Source organism: Myotis lucifugus, unplaced genomic scaffold, assembly GCF_000147115.1.
Source record: "Myotis lucifugus unplaced genomic scaffold, Myoluc2.0 scaffold_364, whole genome shotgun sequence".
NCBI classification, from domain to species: domain Eukaryota; kingdom Metazoa; phylum Chordata; class Mammalia; order Chiroptera; family Vespertilionidae; genus Myotis; species Myotis lucifugus.
The window spans coordinates 7,060-31,750 of NW_005871412.1; the positions used below are offsets into that span (position 1 = coordinate 7,060).

Sequence of the window (24,691 nt, forward strand, 5' to 3'; positions counted from 1 at the left end):
CCAAACAGCAGGGTTAAAGTTAAAGTACAGTTTCTACCTGAGATGATTGCTACCATACTTCGTTTTATTATACAGTCACATGAAGCAAAATAAACATGTCACCTGATGCTCCCTGACTGTAAACAGGGCAACAAATTATAGGTTCCAGAAGATAAGAAACTACCTTACTTTAAAAATAAATGGTCCAGCCACATCCCTAAAATAGGAAAAGTGATTCCTAAACCATATACCCCCTAGTTGGGCATTTTAGTTCTTTCTTTTGGCCAAAGCCACATAGAAAACTTAGAGCTGCCCTAATGAAAAGGTTGCCTTGGATTGACTGAAGTGAGAATTTTTACCTCAAAACTCTTCTTTTGGCAAGTGAATAATATTTAAGATAAGATATTTATAGCCCAGTTAGATTTATTAATGAAGAGAGCTATCATGTTCCCAGATAAACTATGTAAACACTGGTACTTCTCAATAATAGGAGATCATTAAGCTTAAAGATTTCAGTAGTTGTGATTGACAAAGCAAAGACTATGATAAAATGTCCTAATGAAGTTGTCAGTCCTACACAGTCAAATACAGTGTCTATGTTCTGCACCATTACAAAAAAAATTCACCTGAGAATATTTATTTATTTATTTATTGCAGAGTGAGGAAGGGAGGAGAGGGAGAAACATTGATTGGTTGCCAACATATGTCCCCTGACCAGGGATCAAACCCACAAGCCTGGTATGTGCCCTGACCAGGAATCAAACCTGTGAGCCTTCAGTGCACAGGACAATGAATACTCCAATCAGCTGAGTCACACTGGCCAGTGCTATGCTCTTCACCAGGGCTATGCTCTGTCTATTACAGGGTCTGGACTGCGGGAGCAAATAAATGAGAGTGGATATGACTACTTTCCTGCAAGAAAAAGGTTATAAGGTGGTAGGTACTCAAGTTTAATCAACTCCCAGGTTACCAAGTAGAGGCCCCTTCCAAGCAGAGGCCCCATCCGAAGGGCACTACCTAAGATACTACACAGTTTTTTTCTCCCAATGGAGCTTAAAGTTTTGAGTTTCCTTAATGAATTCATGCCACTTAAAAAAATCACAAAAGAAATATGCATCACATTGAAATTCCACCAAGTTCTAAGCAGCCACATTCTTTTTTTCTTAGCTCTGCTTCTAATTACTATAAAAATTTGACAAGTAGTTCACACACTCAAAATTCTGTGTTCTCCTCATAGATTCCCAGAGCCTTTAATCATCTCAGCACTGTCAGCTGTGTCAGCACCGAGCAGGGGAGCAGTGCCACAGTCCGGAAGGAAAGGAGTCCCCCAATGCCGCTTTCTTTCAAGCCCAGAGTGGCAGGCAGGGTACAGAGTGAAGCATAGCCACAAAGCTTGAGTGTCTTTTTCAAATGCCTTCTGAAATATAATGAAAGGGAAAAATTTTCAAATAAGAGAAACCAAAAGAGTTTGAGACATTTTTTCTTTTAGAGGAATCAGGAAATAGCAACTATGAAATCAAAGGAGGTTTAGGGCTTTGAACACATGGTCAGGTAGTTGTAAAGTACCTACTCTGCAAAGATTCATGTAAGATTCGAAGAGGGAGAACACTATGATGGTTTTCATTTCTCAGCACTTCATAGTTTATTCATCCAATATTTACAACTTTGAATTGTTTATCTTCAATGAATTAATAATTCATAAAAGAGATTGTCCATGTATTTATTCATTCACTTAGCAAACTAGTGTAGAATCACTTTACTAGGCACAGGGAAAGATACATAGTTTGATGTCGACTTTATTCTATGTAGTGAAATAAACCATACTAAAATATTTATGTAGCACTGCTTAAATTACATACAAACATACTCAGCTTAAATGTGTATGCTTTATCATTTGAATTGTGGGAGCAGATAAAAATAAGTAGGAAACATTATATATAGAAGTGTTAAGTTCTTCCATGGTTTTGGGACCCGCCCCTCCTATCAGTCTCTAAATGGCTTCTTTATATTCTTAGTTACAGGAATTCTGATCAGCTAGTCTTCAGCTGGTTGTCAATGATGTCTGTTCTATAATTTAGTTGTGATTTTGAAGTGGTCTTAGGAGGAGAATAGTATAGAGTTTACCTAATTTGCCATCTTGACCGGAAGTATGAAGTGTTTTGATAATGAAAAATTAAGGCAGAATATCACACATAGTGGTTGCCTCATAAATGGTTTCAAATCTTATAAGGAGGCGGTCGCGGGACACCAGCCAGCAGCACGGGCCCCGGGGCTCCGCGGTCCGGAGGGCACCATGGACGACAAGGAGTTAATCGAGTACTTAAGTCTCAGATGAAAGAAGATCCTGACAGGGCCTCGGCCAGCTGCCATAGGGACTCTGCTGGTCTGCTGGAGTTCTTGAAGTGGGATACAGGGGAGACGATCCAGGGCCTGAGAGCGAATCTCACCAGAGCCATTGAAACCCTGTGCGGCGTGGACTCCTCCGTGGCCGTGTCCTCAGGCGGGGAGCTCTTCCTGCACTTCGTCAGCCTCGCGTCCCTGGAATACTCAGATTACTCCAAGTGTAAAAAGATCATGATTGAGCGGGGAGAGCTTTTTCTCAGGAGAATATCACTGTCGAGAAGTAAAATTGCAGATCTGTGCCACACTTTCATCAAAGATGGGGCGTAAGAAAATGGCCAAGGCCCTGTGCCACCTCAGCGTCCCTGTCCCCGTGGTCCTGGACGCCGCTGTCGGCTACATCATGGAGAAGGTGGACCTTGTCATAGTGGGTGCGGAGGGCGTTGTTGAAAAAGGAGGCGTTATTAACAAGATTGGAACCAACCAGATGGCCGTGTGCGCCAAAGCACAGAACAAGCCCTTCTACGTGGTGGCGGAGAGTTTCACGTTCGTCTGGCTCTTCCCACTAAACCAGCAAGACGTCCCAGACAAGTTTAAGGCAAGAGCTTTACGTATTTGAAGGGGTATTTGAGTCTAAACTGAAACCTTTGAAAAAAATGCTAAGAATGCGCCAGGGAGTTACTCTCTTCCCTTGACTATTCCTTCTGACATTGGGATAGAAAGATAAATTGGTGGCGGTGAGACTGAGTCTAACTGGGCCGAAGAATTTCAGCCTTCCAGCCTCCGGCTCACTGAGCACTAGACACGGTGCAGAGGCAGGGGCTGGTGGTGAACGGTGCAGCCTAGAGTCAGCTGCCTGGATCGGCTCCCTGACACTTCCTGCCCATGTGCCCGTGGGCAAGCCCTGTCCTCCTGAGCTCTGACCTCCGTGACCTGTGCAGGGGGAACAGCACGGGTAGAGTTAGAGGGTCCGAGACCACGCGTGGGCAGGCTGAGCAGTGCCCGCACAGGGTGGGCTCTGAGAATGGTTCTCTCGCGGGTCTGGAGGAATTGGCCCAGATCACAGTGAGGGGACGCATGCTGTGGGCTGGTGGCCAGGCGGCCGCCATGACAGCCCACCACAGCAGCCGCCCTTGGCAGTGTGCCGCTCAGCTGGCTTTTCCCCGTTTGGGGAGAGTGGCCAGGCCAGCCCCCACCTCCAGTGCAGAGCCCTGAGCACAGGGCGGGCAGATTAATGTGTGCTTGCTGTGTCCACAGGACAAGGCGGACACGCTGAGGTCTGCAGACTGGACAGGATCTCAGAGAGGAGCACCGTGGGTCGACTACACCCCCCCAACCCCTTGATCACACTGCTGTTTACAGACCTGGGGGTGCTGACACCCTCGGCCCGTCAGCGACGAGCTCATCAAGCTGTACCTGTAACAGGTGCCTTCCTGCCTCGAGGTGACAGAGCTGCAGCGGGGGGAGGAGCCTCTGGACCCCGCGTGAGCCAGGCCAAAGGGAACTGTTTTCATGAAGATTTATGGACTAAGGACTTAAAATGATATTTTGGTGGATTTTTTTATTCTTTCTCGTCCTGTTTAAACATGTTCCCGGTTCCCATAAAACTCAACCTGAATTGTACTGATGGGTCCCAGACACTGTCACTCACTTCCTGCTTTTAGAAATACACGTTAGACTATTGGCTACTTAACCCCCCAGTCCCCTTCCCTCGTCCTCTGCCTGCAGTTAGAGGGTGCAGGCCCCTTACAGAGCAGGCGTTCCTCACTGCGCGGGCCCCGGAAGCATGCGGTGCCTCAAGAAGGGCAGGAAACACCTGCTCAGGTAGCATCGCTTCCCCTGGTGAACATGAGCCAGAGCGCAGCCTGGACAGCATCGAGCCAACAGGGCGGAACCACCGAGAACCCAGGCGCGGCTCACCGCCAATGATGCCGCCCAGAACGTGTGGAAATGAAAACTCTGTGTCTGTGAAAGATGTGGATCTTAAAGGTGTGGGACCTGAATGTTTAGAAATTGTACTTGGAAATACGTTCAGCATCTTTTCAAATAAATGACATGAAACACTGAAAAAAAAATCTTATAAGGAGTTGTTTTTTTCTTTGTTTTTTTTTTTTTTTTAAGATAAAGAGAGAAATGGTGGCATAATGGATTTTAACTGAGTCTTTGCCTAAGAAGAGTAATGAGGGATGGCTAGAGAGACAATTTTTTTGGTTAATGGTAGGAGACATCAACAAAGGCAAGGATAGCCTTTGAATACAAACAGCAAGTGAATAAGAGAGAAAGCTAATAGTTTTTGACTTCCAAAAGTCATATTCTTCTTCAAATGTATGGAATTTGTGGTGCTTTCAAGTTAACAATGTGTTCCTTGTTAATTTTACCCACACTCTATGGGGACAAATAACCCTTTATATTGCCCCTTTCTATTGCCCTATGTCAGACATTTCTTATTAAATTTGGCTGCAGTATCAAATAACCCCCTACATGTCAGCGATTTCAACAAAAGTTTCGTTTTTGCTGTATTGCATGTCCATCGTGGACTAAATGCAACTTATCTTTATTCTGGGTCACAGGATGAAGGAACAACCCCCATTTTGGACATTTCCAGTTTCATGGCAGAAGAAAAAGGGAACAGTAAAAGAAAGACAATGGCTCTGGAAGTTTCTACTCATCAGTGACACACATGATTTCTGCCCATTTTTATTGGCCAAAACTAGTTATGTGTAAGATAGAAACTAATAAGTTTGGTGTATAATTCTCCCATAGGAAAGGGCAGAGATTATTTTATGTTATAATATAATGTAATACAGCTTGATATCTGGTATTGAGATCCCACCTACTTTGTTCTTCTTTCTCAGGATTGCTGTAGCTATTCGGGGTCTTTTTTTTATTCCAGATGAATTTTTGCAAAGTTTGTTCTAGGTCTGTGAAATATGCCGTTGGTATTTTAATGGGGAGTGCATTGAGTCTATAGATTGCTTTGGGTAGTATGGACATTTTAATGATGTTGACTCTACCAACCCATGAACACGGTATGTTCTTCCATCTGTTCATGTCCCATATATATATATATATATATATATATATATATATATATATATATATATATGCCTCATTCTTTCTTCAATAAAAAGCTTATGGATTAAATAAGTGCTAAAATAGAACTAGACACATAAATTCATATTTTACTCTAATTTTAGTTAATAGTAGATTCCAGTATTTTTTTCATTGTCAGGGCTAGCCTAAACAAAGAACTGTCTCAAGTGTCAGGCTAATGCAACTAGATATATAAAGGCTTGACAGTTGCCATTATTATGCTGTCAAATATTATCTTTAGCTGACATGGGTTCTTATGCTACCAGTATTTGGATAACTGTTGAAACCTAATTCTAAGAGTATTTCTGAAGTTGAAAACATGTAAGAGTTAGGAAAAGAATTAACTTTAGAAGGCAACTGAGAAAACTTGCTTTGTCAGCTCAGCAAGATCACTGCTGACATCTGCTGGATGGAAAATTAAGAAAAAAATTAGCTTGAGAGAGCTGTTTTGATTGGCATGTGTTGCATTAAAAAAAGGTTTTCAGAACTGGCTATTAATTTCTTTTTGGCCATCCAATTAAACTTGAAACTCATTCTTTCATGATGTTATGATGACAGTTATGACAGACTATTTAATATTAACATTTCATTGAAAAATCTGAGCAATCCCTCTGTCAGTATATCTTAAAAATCTCCTGTATACTGAGTGTTGTGACATGATGGGAAATGAAATCTCACAGCTTCCAATATTAAGGTTATTTATTGTACCGGAAACTATATTAATTGCTTATGTATAATGTTCACCTTTTCCTATTATAAAGAATTCTGAAGGTTCTAAGATTTTGCTTTTCTTGCAAGCTAAGTTAGCCTGCCAGTTTTACAGATGTTGGTAGATTTACATGACATTTCTAGTCCAGTCAGAAAAGAACTGTTTATTACTCATAATAATAGCATTAGCTAGGGTAGCTAGAGTAGTTGCATTGTTTTTACAATGTACCTCTAAGTCCCACTTCCCACACAGCTATGTGAAGAGTCCCAGAAAGCACTTACACATACTGTGGGTTGTGTTAGAGAAGAGGAGCACTATGAGTAGAACCCTAATCTATAATAATAAAAGTATAATATGCTAATTAGACTGGACAGCTGAACGACCTTCTGGACGTCATTCTGGATGTCCTCCTGGATGAAGCCGCAGTGTCAGGGGCCGAGGCAGAGGCAGTTAGGGGTGATCAGGCAGGCAGGCGAGCAGTTATGGGCAATCAGGCAGGCAGGCAGAGTGGTTAGGGGTGATCATGCAGGCAGGTGAGCAGTTGGGGGTGATCAGGCAGGCAGGCAAAGTTGTTAGGGGTGATCAGGCAGGCAGGCGAGCAGTTAGGAGCCAGTGATCCCAGATTGCAAGAGGGTGCAGACCAGGCTGAGGGGACCCCTTCCCCTGTGTGCAAATTTTGTGCATCAGGTCTCTAGTCTATATAAAAGTCTAAGTGACCAACTGTCCAACTGCCCAACCAACCAGTACCTATGACATGTACTGACCACCAGAAGGCAGACATTCAAAGCAGGAGCTGCCGAGTTGCGGTGTCTTGGCAGCAGCAGTTCTCAGGTGACGCAACCCAGAACCAGAGAGGAGGGAGCCCGATTCCTTGCAGGGCCATGTGATTTCACCTTCAGCTGTGGGTTATGTTGTTCCTGGGGCACTGTTGGCCCTGAATCTGGCTTACTGCACACTTGCATTTGCGTTCCACACCCTGTACAACAGCAATTTTGTAGAGTGCCCTCTTGCACTACGGGACCCTCGGGGGATGTTGAAGAGTCAGTTTCGGCCTGATCCCCACAGGCCAGGCCAAGGGACCCCCACCTGCTAGAGGGACCCCGCTCACACTGCAGACGTCCTTCAAGCTGTAGTGCCACCCTAGGTGTAGCCAGCCAGAGAGGGACCATGGGAGATTGGCTTCAGGGCATGCCCGGCCCATCTCGCCCAGTCCTGCCCCACCAGCCACCACCTGGGACTGCCTGCATTAGTCCCTGACCCCTGCACCGAAGCCAGCACTGAGATTCGGAAGAGCCAAGCATGAATTTTCTTTCTTTCCCCCACCCCCCTTCACTCTGCAGATGGCCTTGGAGCCGTGGCACCACCCCAGGAATTCTAATTAATTTCCTTTCAATGTGCATGAATCCGTGCACCGGGCCACTAGTGTTTCATAATAGGCAATAAGCATGACTGTCCTTCGTTACATAGGGGAATGTTATCTTCATTACATTTGATGGTAGACATATTTGTCCTCTGTTCTGGAGGGAAACACTATCTCTATGTTCCAAGGCTGTTCTTTTCTATACAAAACATCCTTAAAAGGATAGTAAAGATAAAGGGAAGTAACTGCTTTCCTTAAATTATATAAAAAATGTGAGAAATCCTTGGAGAATTATCTCCCCACAATATCTGCCCCAGATTGCTACCCTCTTGACTTCTGTTGAGTTTCCCCAAAAGTATGCCACTCTGTTGGCCACTCTCATTAATATGAACAACATGGGTTTGTTTCATATATTATTTATGTGACTGTCATTGTGAGGACTCTAAGCAGCAGGACAATCTGCAATATTGACCATTCCTCCCAGCTGGACCAAACTGGCCAAATGCTACAAATCATCAGGGTCTACCATAGAAATCTATATAATTTTCTTTTTAAATTTCTTCACTGACCTTTCTACTTGGTCTAAAACCTTAATCCAGGTGCAATAAGATTATCAGTGAACATACAGACTCTATATTGTACCAGAGGAAGAGTCTAGGGCAATTTTATCATGCATCACAACTGTAGCCATTGAGTTGTTGCTGATCTGAATACATTCCAGAACTGAGACAGTGTTATTGATCATGTCAGCTAAATTAGAAGCTAATTTCATGCCACCTTTTCTAATTGGATGACTTTTATTGTAGGAGTAACTATCCACAGTGTATGCATAAATGATGAGTCATTATCTCTCCAGGAACCTCCTCTGAATAGCTGAGGGTGACCAAAGTTATTGGAGAGATTTCCACAGTCATGTAAATAGTATATGATCCTAGTGGTAATGTTTTCTTAAATACTTGAAGGGACCTATATTGGTCAGTGCCACAGGTTGACAAGGCTTCTAACATGGTCTTCTCAATGGCCATAAGACTTTATGGCGCTAGTTCAGTTGAAATGATTGAATCAATTTGTTTTGGTGGAATTAGTCTCCCTCATGAAACTGAGCAAGGACGATACAATTGGGGGTGGGGAAGACATCCAAATATGTTGACAGATGTCCTACATGGGAGGTACAGGAGATGCTTTTTCCCATAGACTTCTCAGTAAGGAGAAGGGGGATGGTGATTACATCATTGTCACAAATATCTGGTGGGGGATGGTGCACCAGTCAGTTGAATTTTAAAAAACTTACAGCATATTTGTAGAGCAAAATAAGGCCATTTTCCTTTGTGAAAAAGATTGCAAGGGTGATTCTGAAAAACAAAGATGATTAATGCACCTCCTATCTCCTCATCCCTTCTGGTGTCTGAGGTGTTCCTCTCCCTGGTGACAGGATACTGTTCTCTTCACTGCCACAAATACAGTGAACTCCCGTTTAGTATCAGCAACTTTGCCAGTTTTTATGATTATTCCCTACTCACAACTAGACTTTTATACAAAAAGGTCAGGTATGGCAGGAAAAAAAGCATTTCTATAAAACTTACTGAAACCTGTTAAGTTCCCCAATTTGGCCTGGTTAGGTCACTGGATGGGACTCAGTGAACAATTTAGTCAGCCAGGAGATAATTATCCTATGATCGAGGACCATGTCAATCCACCGTGAGAACCCAGGTGGCTGAAGCAGAATTAAGTGTATATCCTTTATGCCTCATTTTGGCTGGTTTCTCTCCAAACGGTATACCAATCAAGCTTGCCTGGGTTTCCATTAGGAAATAACAAGAAGCTTCATGCCCATGAATGGTAAGGGAGGAATCCTAAATTTTCAAAATGGGCCTATATAATCTCCCACCCCTTTGATCTTGATCATTACCCAAGAAGAAGCCACAAGGAATTCACTTTCTTAGGACAATTGGATTCTGTGACCAAACTGCCTTATTACAGTGTGTAGACAAGGGGGAAGTGAGAAGGGTATAGTGAAAAATTGTTTATCAATTTTTGAAGGTAATGTTGTAGTGTACAGTAGCAGATATATGTGGATGAAAGGGAATATAGAAATTTCATGAAATACCTTGATACTCAACTCATTATCAAGTGACCTTTGTGATTAACAATCAATTATTCGAATGCAAATGGTTGGGAAGGTGAAACACATGAGGAGAATTGGTTTCAAGAGCTGTAATTAATACAACTGATGGTACAGGAATGCTGGAACAAGAAAACGTATAAAGGGTGGTGAAGCACCACTGTTAGCTTTAAGAAGGAGTCAAAGATTTCATCTAGTGAGTCTACAGGAGTAGATGAGTCTGCAGGCATGGGTGAGAGCCATGCCCTTTTGAATGTAGTGCCCACACCACAAGAAAAAGGGTCAACTTTTGCTATGGGTCATGAGATTGGCAAGCCGTGGTAATTATCATCCTCTATATTGTCCACCCTATGATAGTGGATGTGCTGCCCTATGTGATATGGTGGTGAATCCAGGCAGCAGTAGTGGCAATCTGAGCGGTACAAGCTTGAGCAGACTCATCAGAAAGTGGACCCTGAATGGGGACATCTACATGAGTAACCAAGATGGCTCTGTGAGTACCATGATTTGTTTTCATCATTTTGTGGCCCAAAGAGGGTTTACTTTAATCTGCCGATCTGTAGTGTACCAAGTGGCATACCAGAACAGCTAGGCCATTAGCAAGAGCCCACAGCCAGTAAAAACATAAGACGGGCCCTAATTGGTTTAGCTCAGTGGAAAGAGCGTCAGCCTGTGGACTGAAGGGTCCCAGGTTCAATTCTGGTCAAGGGCATGTACCTTGGTTGTGGGCACATCCCCAGTAGGGGGTGTGCAGGAGGCAGCTGATCGATGCTTCTCTCTCATCGATGTTTCTAACTCTCTATCCCTCTCCCTTCCTCTCTATAAAAAATCAATATAATATATTTAAATATATATATAAGACAGTTCACCAAGAAAAGTATTACCTGCAGAAGAGACCAATTGCATCCATTTTGGTTCTTCATAGGTGGTGCTGAGATGGAACAACTGCAGCAGCTCAATGAGCACCACTAGGTTTCAGCTTAGGTGTATCCTCACATCTAAGGCACACAGGCCCAGGCAGTGTATTGAGAGCACAACTGAGCCAGCAGCTTTGTTTAACTAGTGGAGAAGAAGATTAAGATTCCCCCAAAGTAATAGGTTTACTGTAAAGCCAAGATGGCAGCCCCAGGCCAGGCTGGCTGTGTTCTTAACACATTGTGTACTGCATAGAAATCTCTAAGACATACATCAGGGACCACACGTTTTTGGGCAAACTGCATGTTATTTAAATCATCATAATGCACTGTAGGTGTTGTTTTTCAATAATTATAACATTTTTATTTACAAAAACAATTAAACAATTAAAGTTCCTAGTACTTTTTAACGTATAGTACTGCATAAAACATTTTCCTCTATGAAGAGGGACCAAACAAAATTTACATAACACAGATTTGTAGCTTAAAGAGTCATTAGAGAAATACAAGCAAGATGAATATAGTGAAACTGTACCTAGGCACAGCATAGCCAACCTGCTGAAATCATGAGATTAAAGAGAAAGTTTTTAAGGCAGTAAGAGAAAAAGTGATACATATGTTGTAATGACAATAAGATACTGGCTACCATTTTGTCAGAAATGCTAAAGGTCCAAAGACAATGAAATGACTTCTTTAAATTGCTGAAAGAAAAAGTAATTCTATATCTAGAAAAACTACCCTTCAAAATAGGGGGAAAAATGAAAACATTTGTAGGTGAAGAAAAAAAGTAGAGAATTCATCTCAAGCCCCTTGCATTCCAAGACATGCTAGAGAAAAGTCTTCACTCTGATGGAACTGATGATAACAACATTTCTCCAGACACCAGAAACAAAGATTACTGGAAATGGTAAATGTAGAACATGAAATATAATTTTCTTCTCTTATTTTTTTATAAATGAAATATATTTAAAGCAAAACTTTAAAACTGTAAAATATGTACATAATGTATATAGATATGAAAATATACCAATAGCACAAAAAGCAAGGTACTAAACAGAAATAGTCTATTGTTGCGTAGTTCCTGTAATCTACACAAAGAAATAACTCTAATTAGATTGTGATAATTTCCAATTCATATTGTGTTACCTAGAACAACCACTAAAGAAAATAATGCAAGGAAGTACAGCAAAAAAGCCAAAAACATTTGCTTAACCCCCAAAGCAGAAAGGAACAAAGGAGCAGAGTAACAAAAAAACAAGATAAGCCAAAGAGAAAACAAATACCAAATGGCAGATTTAATATATACATCTATAATAATAAAAGTGTAATATGCTAATTAGACCAGACGTCCTTCCGGATGTCGAAGCCAGGGCTGTGAAGGCCGAGTCCCTTGCACGAATTTCGTGCATCGGGCCTCCAGTATATTATATAAATAGACTATAAACTCCAATTAAAAGGCAGATATTATTGGACTGTATAAAAAGTAAGATCCAACTATTTACTTCTTAGAGAGGTGTGTTTTGAATATACAGTTAGAGTAATTTGTACTTCATATTCTTTTCGACAATAGGCACACTAACTTAGGTAGCTAAACTTAAGCCTTAAATTAGTCTGGAAATATTTACAGATAAAAAGCATAGAGACTGAGATGAAGTCAGACTGCAATTTATTATTGTTAGTTGTATTATTACTCTTATTATTATCGTAAAAGTGCAGTCCCAAGTCCTGAAAAGAAAGAGTGAAATATGAATGACATCTTAAAAGAAAAAAAAAAGCAATTGATAAGAAATTGGATAGAAAATGAAAGGGTTAAAAAAAGGACTTATGACTTAATTACAGAGACATTTTGAAATTAATAGTTACTGAGCAACCCTTTTTTTAAAATTCAGTTATTTCAATGGTTGGCATAAAGGAAGCAAATAGTTTTGTGTGTTTGCTTTCCTTCTTTTTCCCCCTGATTTGGCCTCAATTAGTGACAAATGACTTCCAAAATGGGGAGAGAGCATTAAATTGAGGGAAATGGCAGAACCCAAGAAATTCATGAGAGAAGAGTAATAATTGAGTTTCTACCAATTTTGTTCATAAAGCTTTTTCTCAGCTAAATTTCCCCTTCTGGTAAGATCAAAATGCTCAGCTGTATTTTTCTCCTCCTTGATCTTCCTAGTTCTTACAAGTGATTTTACTGTATGTAATGGAAAAGCTTATCTTGCTGAGGGAGCAAAACTTTAGATACATAATTAAGTTATAGTACAAAGAACCCACAACATGTTTGCCATCTCAACTCAACATATAGAGATAGACAGGTTACCATATTATGAGAATGTGGAGTAAATTCCACACATTCAACTTCAGTGTCTATAACTTATGAATAAATGATACCTAAAATCAAAGCTGTTTTGGTTTCTCCATGAAGACAAATGTTCATCTTAAAATCACTAGGACTCTGCCTGGAGGGTGGGATTGATTGGAGAGCATGTTGTGCTTCATTACCTTTTTTGTTTTGTTTTTGTTTGTTTTTAGCCAATTCTCATGGGAATGTTTTCTGAACAGATTTTCCTTTGATGCATATAGTGCCCTATGTTTAGATAAGCTTTATAAGCTTATAGCAGAACAAGAAGTTGCCTCCTGGGGGTAATATCCCTGAAAAAAAGACATCAATAATCCAAATAAATCCCAACTGTCCTGAGGAGATAAGATATGAAGAAAGAAGGAGAAAGCTGAATGTAGATTGAACATGAGACATCAAGTACATAAAAGACTATTCTAGGAAGAAAACTGCCTACCGTTTGAATACATGCAGTTTTAGACATTGATGTAGTGATTTACTAGAGCAAACACTGCAAGGTTGATAAGAGTTACTGTATCTTCTGAAAGTACATATTGAAAGTCTCAAAACATATATTGAGTTTTAAAGTTAGTTGAGAGAACACCATGTAAAGTCATTCTGCAATTATCCTCCCTTATAATCCTGCTAAGATGTCCTCAGCTAAAGCAAAGGGCCTTCATGTTCAATGGTAGGTAAATTTATTTCCAAAGAGTTAAAAATTACAGTCTTGATCAAAAAATATATTTTGAATAATTACTGATTTTGATTCTTGGGCTATATTTCTTCATCTGGGTGGAGTCTACCAAGACAGAATTAAGCCTCATTAGGACTGTATTCTATTCATGTAGTGGCTTACCTGTTTAACCCACTCAAGGCATGGGGATCTTGACTCTAATTTTATAAGATGGTTTTCATTCATCCCGTAACAAAACAGGGAGGACTCTTTACTTAGGGAATATTTGAGAGGACAAAAAGAAGACAATAAGAACTATATAACATTTCAATTAAACACGTAGTATAATGAACTCTAAAGTAATTCAGTGGTTTGTGTTGTCTATTTGCAATTCTAATTACCACAAACTGGAAAAAAATCATCTCAAAGATGTGCTAAGGGACTAGTTTCTATCTTCTCTGGGATATTTTTGAGTGAGCCCTGAGGTCGGCTACATTCTTTGGGTTCTAATGATTTATTTTGTCTCTATTTTTGCTCACGATACAGCCTTTATCAATGGATTTCCTACAAGTTGTGATTTACTTCCATAGGTTCTGCTCAATGCTAGCTTCCTATTTTTCATATTTTCAGAAATAGTTGTAGACTCTTGCATGCCTGTACTCTCTACCTGAGGCTTATGGCTGTGCTCTCACCTGTATCCTCTCTGTGCGATCACTATTATCCAAAGTGCTGTTGAGATGGGAAGGGCATTTCAAAACCACTTCAGTGGCAGAAATCTTTTTTCTGTCCAGAGACTTTATAGAAAACTAGAGGCCTGGTGCACAAAATTCGTGCACGGGTAGGGTCCCTAGGCCTGGCCAGTGATCAGGGCCGATCGGTGCCTTCTGGCTGCTGGCAAGGGCCTTCCTCTAGCTGCCAGTTGCCGGCCAGGGCCTCCCTTCCCTGGCTGCCAGCTGGGGCCTTCCTTCATTACATGCCACCCCCTGGTGATCAGCATACGTCATAGAGAGCGATTGAACTCTTGGTCTCCTGACTGAACTCCCGCAGGGACACTTTGTATATTAGCCTTTTATATATACAGATGTTCTCCAATCTAGCTCATGTAGAGCGGTTGTTCACAATTATGAGGTTCTTTATTGGTTGGTCCTGGGAAGTCTCCAGTAGTTTAGAGGTAGATGAGAACTATATGTATTTCCTTTACAGTCTCTTTACCAGGTAGTAGGTTACAATGTAAACAAATTCTGCTATACATATCAAGGTTATTACCAAGCACAAAAGTATGCACAAAAATAATCTTAGAACATGTTCAGTAATATCGTTGCAGTCCCAGCTCTCTGTCCATTCATTGTTCCAACATCACATTCCTTGATCCCTGGAAACAAATGTGACGTCATTCTCTAGAGTCAGCATTGACTTAATGTTACAGGTTGGGGCAAATGTAAACATTTTCGGATAGTTGCTTGTGATGGTTAATTTTATGTGTCAACTTTACTGAACCTAGGTTGCCCAGATATTTGGTCAACTCTTATTCTGAGTGTTTATATGTGAGGGTGTTTTTGGATTAGTTTAAAATTTAAATCAACAGGTGGAATTAAGCAGACTGCTCTTTCCTCTGTCTAACTGCCTCTGAGCTGAGACATTGGTTTTATCCCGACTTTGGGTATCCAACTGAAATGTTGGCCTTCAGATGGGAACTCACAGCATGGGCTCTCCGGAGGCTCCAGCTGGCTTCTGCAGATCCTACATCTTGTAGGCCTCTGTAATTGCTTTAGCCAATTTCTAATACTAATTACATATTATAATCTCTATTGGTGATGCTTCTCTGGAGAATGCTAAAACAAGGGTAAAATACAGGTCTAGTTTCAGAATCCTAAATGTAAGACAAGAATTTGTAGTGTTGAACCTATTGGATTTCCCAATTCTTACTTTGTTCTTGCAAAGGTGTTGGCGTGGACATGATGCAGTGAACAATACTCTCCACCACACCCATCTTACATGCCACTCAGTTTACTGATGAAAATGCATTTTATTGTCCAGTGTGTTAACTTGTAGGGACTCTGTGGATTGCAGGTAAAGACAGTGAGAGCCTCTGCACTGGGGGCTTACAAGACAATAGGCTGGTGTATTCCCAGGAAAGGAACTCACTCAGTGCCCCTAAATTATAGATTAAAAATAACATAAATATGTTGTCTGTGCTGAGATATTTTAAAATCAAGGACAGGCAATATAACAAGACAGGTCCCTCACTGCAAGTATATGAGCAGCAAAACCCTTTCTACGTAAGCCAGTGATTTCCCCTCAACAGGGTAACTTGAAGCCTATTTCACTATTCCGTGTCCTGTGTTATGGGGCTAGTCAAGGAAGATGACATTTCATATTAGGTATACGAACAAACCTTCAGATTCAGGCTCTCTTACCAACACTTTGAAGAGCATTTAGAGACAGGCCTTTTTGTGACATATTCTTACAGGCCCATATTCAGAATCTCAGCTCACAAGCATTTCTGAAGATAAGCCATTTCATTGCTCAAGTATAAATGCACCTTGCAACATTTCATGGAAGGAAATTTCATGGCTTCTGGGTTGCTTTGAATATGCAAATTCGCAGACACAAAACACATTCACTCCATATTATTCCTGCCTCTCGGTTGGATAGCTCTTTCTTGAAAGTAATCCAAAGGACTAAACACTCTCCTTCATATTCGTATTTATTCCTTTGGGTAAGAAAATAATATACAATTCTCAGTCTATTTCATTGTTTAAAAAAAATACCACTGAGCATGGGGCTGGTGCCCATTGCCTCCTGAAACCCTGGCATATAGACAGGATCGCTAGAAATGAACATCTCTTCCCTTTTGATAATAGCCTTGTATTTTAACATAGCCATTGCTGGTCATCGTCCAAGGTTGACTCAGTTTAGCAGTGCCATGAAGGCACATGATTTAATTATTGCTAACCATTCACTTACTATGCTGGTTTTTAGCATCCAATGCAGTGGTCCACTTAAATTCCAAATAGAAGAAACTCCTGCTTCAACACAAAGGCCATATCCAAAAGAAGTCTCTCTCCTATCAATTTGGCCCTCAACACAAAACAGCAACAAATGGGATAACCAGAGTGCTCTGGGGGAACACTTCCTCCTGTGTCCTTCCCGTCACCCCAGGCTGTCAGGAGAGCGTCCTCTCCTTTTGGGATTTAAGGTATAATCATAATACTCCTTCATTAAGATCACAGCTCATTATTTGGGCTAAAATTTGGGCCATTTCACCTGAATACAACCTGAAATGAAAGCATTTGGGCACCTGGTTCCCAGGCTCAGTCCGTCAACTACTGTGAAAAATAGTTTTCTTCCCCTAACACCAGGCCATAAAGAAACAGGCCAGTCAGTTACTTGACTAAATTATAGTGTTATCTGATTGAATTTAGCAGCCTGTTTACTTAAAACAAGTAACGTAGAGATACATTAAGTGGGATCCCTTCTAGTATATGAGAATCTACTGGTAATCTCTATGGCCTATTGAGTAGATCGCTGTAGCACTTTCTACATTTGATGAGACAAACAGTGGGAGAGGAAGCAGTGATTCTATGATGATTTTGCTCTTGCATCCTCCCCCCCACCCAGAGTGATTTTGGAAGCTACGTCCAGAGAGACTGCTGAAGACTATGAATGCCAGACAGTTTTGTTTTGGGCAGTTTTGGTTTTGTTCCTGGGGCCTAGAGCTTGGAGGGTATGGGAGGAAGAGGGCTACACCTTCAGATGCTTTCACAGATTTAGGCACAAAATGCATCTGGAAGCAAGACTTCTAGGAGTGGGTGGAAAGTGATAATATTAGCTTCTGTGGGTAACAGGGAAGAAACCAGAGGCAGAAGACAAAGAACACAATGACCTGGGGTGACTTGGCGTCACTCCAGTCATCCCCCAAAAATGACAAAGCAGAGCTGGCTAGGAGAGATTAGAGCACCTGCATGGACAGCAGCTGCAGGGCAAAGCACCTGCTTAATAATCAGATCAGTAGCTGCCTGGGCACTGTGATAAGGAAATGCAAATGCGACAGAGTCAAGGGGGAGAATAACGCACTGTCTTCAACTTGACAGTTCTCATTGTCCTGTAGGCCTGGAGAGGATCAGCTTTCTAAGGAGGGCACTTCTAAAAATACCAAGCTGAACCCCCAGGCCTCTCCGCTGCTGAGAAGTCTGTGCCCTTTCAGGGCCCCTCATTTAAAGGAGCACTCAGCTTTGCAGCACTTGCTGGAGATAAAGTGACTGAGGAGGAGGGCTGAACAGATTGGCTTCTAACAGGCTGTTTCCAGGTCAGCATTTTGGAAGCCATGGTGAAGATGGGTTTGGATTTTTCTTAAATCAATATTGGTAACTGTTCAGGGGGGAGTTCTGGAATCATATAATATAGTATAGATTCACATTCTAACTCAGCCACCCACTGTGTGAGGAACTTAATTTCTCTCTGCCCTGGTGCACTCAATCTATAAAGTGAAGGGGCTAATGTTTCTGAGAGGATAAAAGGTATGATGTGTATGGAGGGCTTAGAGCAGTGCTTGGCACAGACTGATTCATTAACAAATGTTTGTTATGATTTCTTGTGGCTCCCACATCCTGGTATGTGCCTTGGCTGAAAGAAAATTTTGTGCTTTCTCTTGACCATGAGAATGTACATGATGGCATGGTCCTTTTCCATGTGCCTTATTAAGGGAGCGATTTAGGTGATGATTATAGGAAGGAAGATGACAAAGAGACCTCCAGGGCATGGCGATGCCCCCAGAAATCTATTCATAGAGTGACAGGCTCACGCAGACAGGATTGGGGATTATCGCTCTTTTTGTCTTCTTTTCTTTCCATATTTAACTGACACTACAAAGCTTCCTCATGTCATCTCCTGGCATTTTCACCACCTGCTTTAGCGAGTTCCAGGTGTCACAACAGGATAACTTGGTGGTGCTAACATATTTCCAGAAATCTTTTGAAAAATACCTTTTGAAGGGCAGAAGCCAAGCACTTCACACAACTAAACTGTTACAGGTATTGTGAGGGGTCACAATCTTTTGCTAAATGAATAAAGTAACAGCTGCCCACCTACAGCTTACATCACCCTGTCAGTTCAGTTTGCTTTCTTGCCCGTTTTCCCTTCAGAACACAAGGCTGTCGGAACTGAACTCTATTTCTTTTTGTTGAGGCACCTGCTTTATATTCATTCACTGTGTGGCATTTTTATGTCAAGAAAACCACATTTGCTGTCATGAAATGACCCTGAGGTAATAAACCATGAATTATCTTTAAAACCTGTAAAGGAATTTAAAGTTATAAATAAGTTATAAAATAATTTTCAGGCACTGTTATTTCCCCACCGGATTTACCTAAACAGACTACTTTATGACAAGATTGATTTATTACTTAAATCACTGTAGAGATGGCGAATGGCTATTTCAATTTGTATTTACTTTAAAACTGGGAGAAGACTATAGGTAGAAGGTGTGAGGGGAAGCTCTAATATCAAGTTCAATGAAGAATTAGAGAAATAATTTTAAAGTGAGCAAGCACTTACAGTACCTCACATTATGTTTCATATAAGTGTAAGAGATGGGAAAATTTGCTTTAAATCTGGTATAGAATAAAATGTTTACACTTTATACCTATGCACTCACATTGGTATTTCAAATCAGCAAATATATGCTATGAAAATCATTGGGATCAAAGATGTACCAAGAGTGCCTTTTTTTTTTCTCCGCCAGTAATAGGTATTCTTACTATTTTGTAACAAAGCTCTCTCTAAAGAACACTTACCAGTACATCTCATGTATGTGTGTATATAACAGTACATGTGTGGCTATGCATCCTATGTAATAAAAGCCTAATATGCTAAGTGTCTGGTTGTCGGGTTGTCCGCTCAATCAAAGCGTAATATGCTAATGATATGCTCACTATGATGTGCACTGACCACCAGGGGGCAGACAGTTGTCCAGTTCACCAGTCACTATGATGTGCACTGACCACCAGGGAGCAGACACTCTGACTGGTAGGTTAGTTTGCTGCTGGGGTCTGACCTATTGGGACTGAGTGTGATGGACTGGACACACCCTGGGGCCCTCCTGCAGTCCCTCCCCAGCTGGCCAACCTCCCATGTCTCTCTCCGGCCCTGATCCTTCACCTGTGGGGTCCCTCGGCCTGGCCTGCGCCCTCTCACAATCCAGGACCCCAGGTGGATGTTGGAGAGCAGGTTTCGGCCTGATCCTGCAGGCCAGGACGAGGGACCCCAGTGGTGCACGAATTCGTGTACTGGGCCTCTAGTATATATATCCAGTTCACTGATGTGATCAGTCATTTTTTTTTGCCTGCTAAACTGTTCATTTGCCTCCTCTGTATATTTTTAAAAATTTCAGTAACTGTGGTGAAACTGTTGTAATTTGCTAGTTATTAAAATAGGAAAGGAGCAAAGGGAAGCCAGACATTACAGGCATGTCATTTGGGCAGCTTCACCAGGAAGCTGCAATTTCACAGTCTCCAGGGAATAATTAGCCCATTCCCTGCAGATCACTGGGGGAAAGGGTCCAACAAAGGGGAGATAGATGCATGCCCAGTGAAGTTGGAGTGACATTGGAAAGGTACTTGCCTGTCAGTCAAACCTGGGGACAGATGGTGGGCTAGCATGAGTAGGGCAACTATAAATTCATGAAAATTGGAGGATATGTACCCCCCCAAAAAAACAACAACAACAAAAACAAACACACACATACACACACACACACACACACACACACAGAATTCCCTCTCTTGTTGCGCTTGACTGTTGGCTCATGGAGCTTGCTTGTTCCTGCTTCCTTGCATTTACCCATGTTTCCTCCATAGTCATGTGGCCCTGCAGTCCCTACATGCAGTGGACTGATGGACTGTAGTGAGGAATTCAAACTATGCTAGCCTGGTGCTGGGTTGAACTCTGCTCCAACATGGAAAGGAATCTCAGGACACTGGCCTTGATTCTAGCTCTGCTGAAGCCCCAGCTACACTTCTTCTATGACTGGACAAAGGGAAATAGAACTTTGGATTTAATTCTACACAAATGTTTCTCTCTCAATTTTATGTTTCTCTCTCTCATTCTCCCTCTTCTCTCCCCCTCCCTCCCTCCTTTCCTTTTTTTCTTTCTATAAAACAAAACAAAAAATATTTTGGGTGAGGATTGAAAAATAAAAAAGGAAAGCCATGGGATTTTGAAGTAAAAGAACTGGAAATTAGAGAAACGGAAAATATAAGATTAGTATGGCTTTATAAAAGAGAAAATCTAAGCCCTAACCTGTTTGCTCAGTGGTTAGAGTCTTAGCCTGCAGAATGAAGGGTCATGGGTTTGATTCTGGTTAAGGGCATGTACCTTGGTTGCAGGCTTGGTCCCAAGACCTGGATGGGGAGATTGTAGGAAGTAACCAATAGATGTGTCTCTCTCACATCGATGTTTCTCTGTGTCTCTCCCTCCTCCCTTAAAAAATTAGTGGAAAAAATATCCTCAGGTGAGGATTAATGAAAAAGAAAAACAAAGAGAAAATATAAAACAACAGATAAAAAGTAGAAAGTCCTACTTACCATTTTGTAACAAAAGCTCTCTCCAAAGAACTCTGACCAGTACATAAATGTGTGTATGTGTATGTATATGTGTATATATGTACATGTGTGTATGTGTATATATAATTATATATATATATATATATATCATATATATGATAATTTGATGAATTATAAACCTAACTTCTTCTAGTTTTATGTTGAAATATCTTTACCTCCTTCTATTTTCAAGGTTGCTTCATGGACAAAGATGATATTTTGGGTTTTAAGCCATCTTAACTTCAATCAGGCAATAAGAAAGTTGAAGGAAGGCAGAGAGGCTATGGAATTAAGTCAACTCCCCTTAAGCAATTTTTCTTAAAGTCCATATAAGACTCTTGCATATGTCTTATGCTCAGTAATATATTCACATGCCCACACTTTCTTGAAAGGAAAGCTGTAAAAAGTAGTGGAAAGTTGATTATATTGTAACTCTAAATAAAGATTGAGTTCTGTTTTTATGGAAGAAATAGAGAACAGATATTGGGTGGCAATTTGCAGTATCTGCCACAGTGAGTTAAAACTATTCTACTTCCAGCAGTTATCAGGGTTCTTGACACACAGTCAATAAATAGGAAGTGGCCACCCAGCCCGATTCATGATTACAAATAGCAGCTTCCTGGCACATAAAACACAACAGTGACAGCAAAGACAAACGGTCTGGGTTGCCTACTGTAACATGTGGACCTTTGTAGCCTTCACTTTGTTTTGTGCTCAGGTGCAAGGGAAGCTTAGCATTTGGTAAACTCCCTCGCCCACCCCCCACCTGCAATCCTAACTATCCAACCTTGAAAGATTTGCTGAATAATGCCCAGGGCAGTGAAGCTTTGCCTGAGGAAAGACATGATCACCTTGCACATAAAGCAGGGAATGTCTCTATGCAATTTCAAACCACTTGGTCTTCTTCCAGCAGCCTTCCATTTTCCCTCCAGCAGCCACTTCTCTCCCCTCTGTTCCAACCCCTTTTTATTCAGAAGCTTCTCCTGCTTTCTGTTTGGGCAAAACCCTTACCCAGAATCCCAAAGCTTTCAAATCTCATCCACAGTAACACCCACTCAGGCCCAGTGGTCCTTCAAATAGAGGACACAGTGTCTCTTAATTAATCTCACTACCTATGGAACCTTGCCTATCACATGTTATATAGACATTACATGTTTATATCAGATACAGCAAGGTTCTGGATTCTTAGCCGAGTATAAGGCACTGACACGGGGCTCCAGGAGTTTGAGCTCTAGTGTAATGTAGATTGTAAACTCATGAGATTGGTGTTGTTCTGCTGATTTCCCGTCATACTTGCCTTGACAGTCAGTGCAAAATATCATGGTCAAGCCTCACCTTTGTGTCTGCGGGGCCCAGCATACTTTCTCTGCAGCTAAGTGTTCTCTCCTTGGTGGCTTCTGTCAACAAATGCCATTCTGGAGTCTTTTTGCTCACGTTTTTCTAGCTGCTTTGTAGTAAACATGAAAAACGTAAATTTGTGGGGGGGTTTGTTTTTGTTTTTTTGTATTTTTTTTTTCATAAGTAGCAGAGAGTGTGCTCCCCACAGGGCTAATAGAAATAGCTAACATTATCTCATTATCTTACCTTTCTGTGTACCAAGCACAGAACTAGGAGTCTTGCGGATATTATTCCATTTCATGCTCTAAATCAGGATTAGGGAACGTCTGGCCTGAGGGCCTTATAAGGCCCACAAAATCATTTGGTCTGGCCCTGCCAAGGGATTTATGGGTGACTTAATGAAATGTTTGACCAACTACAGCAGGCTAATTTTTAAGTTGATGATTTTGTATGGCCCACAAATTATGTTATAAATACCCAATGGCCCTTGGCAGAAAAAAGGTTCCCCACCCCTGCTCTGAATAGTTCTTTGGGCTAAGTATCTTGAGCAGAACATAACTAAAATTTGGAAGAAAGGGGCCTAAAATACTCTGATGGAAATTTTGTAGTATTTTCACTCATACAGATAAAATAAAACCATAAATTATGTTTAATAATTTATTAGATAAATTTGTTTTCTATTTTGACAATTTTATTATAGTTTTGATGGTTAAAGTATTTCCTACCCAGCAATTCCTGTCCTGCCTCTGAAAGATTGAGAGCAAGGTATCTGCCTCTGTTCTCTGGCCACCTGAACTTTACCTAACTTAATTAACATATTGGTGAATTGTAGGTGAAGAAGCTGAAGCTTACAGACAGGAAGTAACTTGCCTGAGGTTAGGTAACTAGTAGCAGGACAGGGATGTAAAATAAGAACTGACCAACCACAAGTTTTTTTCTAATCAGTATGCTATTCAGTCTTTTAGATTCTTAATATTGGGAGAGGTTTTCCCAGAAATGAAGAATAAAAACTCCTTTGGGTTAAAGTTTGAATGACCAGATTAGATTATTCATTAAAAAGAGTGTGCTGGTAAATGTTTTGGAACTAGTTATCATCCACCCTCCCCCCACCCCAAACACACAAAACAACCACCAAAACAGCTCTAATTTTTAGCATCTTCAGATTTCTGTGGTATAAATATCCCTCCCTGGTTTATTTCAAGCAACCAATGTAACTGCATTGAAAGAGAAGCTGAGAAAAGATGTGAGCTAAAGGCTCTTTTAGTGAGTTTGAGCTGGCACATCACAGACTCGATAATTAGTAACAATATTAGATCCCTGCATTAACAATTAAAATAATCAATCAAACTGTGTACTAAATAATGCAGTACGTTTTGTGGGAAAGTCAGATTTTTCACCAGGTGCATCAGAATTGAATCCTGGCTATACTCCTAAATAGCTACATGACCATGTGACTGTGGGCAACCTGTCTTCTCTGAGCCTCAGTTGCCTTATCTCTTTCATGGTGATAACCCACCTACCTCTTGAGATTAGTTGAGTATTAAATGTAGAAACATTAAAACTGCCTGGAACACGGTGAATTTTATAGATACTTAGATCCCTACATATTAACACAAACTTATTTTCATTCATTTCACTGGCAAGCATTTATTGATTAATAAACACAAAAGAATGATTTTTTACTGGCTTTATGAAGTATATCTTTCTTCATTTTCTTAATTATAAAATCCATTTATTAACCTTTTCTAACTTTTCAAAGAAATTTTAATATAATTATTTTATTTTTCTCTAATATCAGTATTATAGGCAATATAACTAACAAGCAAAACTAACACAAATTGGTGACTATTACCCTAGTCTCAGTCTTAGGGAGGCAGTAGGGAATAGAAGGGTCTGCTCCATCTAAATACAGAGGCCATTACTCAGCTCCTGACAGTTACTGTGAGAGAACATGCAGGCTCAGTATGCCAGATCATTCCATTTTTTCTGAGAACCAGAAATCTGCATCTGTTTGTGAAACCTCCTAATTTTTATTCATTTTTATTTTATAATTGGAAGTTTGTACTTTTTGACCACCTTCACCCATTCTGCACACGCCCCCACCCCCCACTCCCCACTGCTGGCCACCACCAATCTGTTCTCTGTGTCTGTGATTTCATTGTTTTATGTTTTCAGATTCCACATATAAGTGAGATCATCTGGCATTTTTTTTCTCTGCTTGACTTATTTCATTTAG

At 40.9% G+C, this 24,691-nt stretch overlaps 1 pseudogene; it reads left to right on the forward strand.

The window, feature by feature from the left end:
* Positions 1 to 2,247: 2,247 nt before the first annotated feature.
* Positions 2,248 to 3,741, forward strand: LOC102438248 (annotated as a pseudogene).
* Positions 3,742 to 24,691: the final 20,950 nt, after the last annotated feature.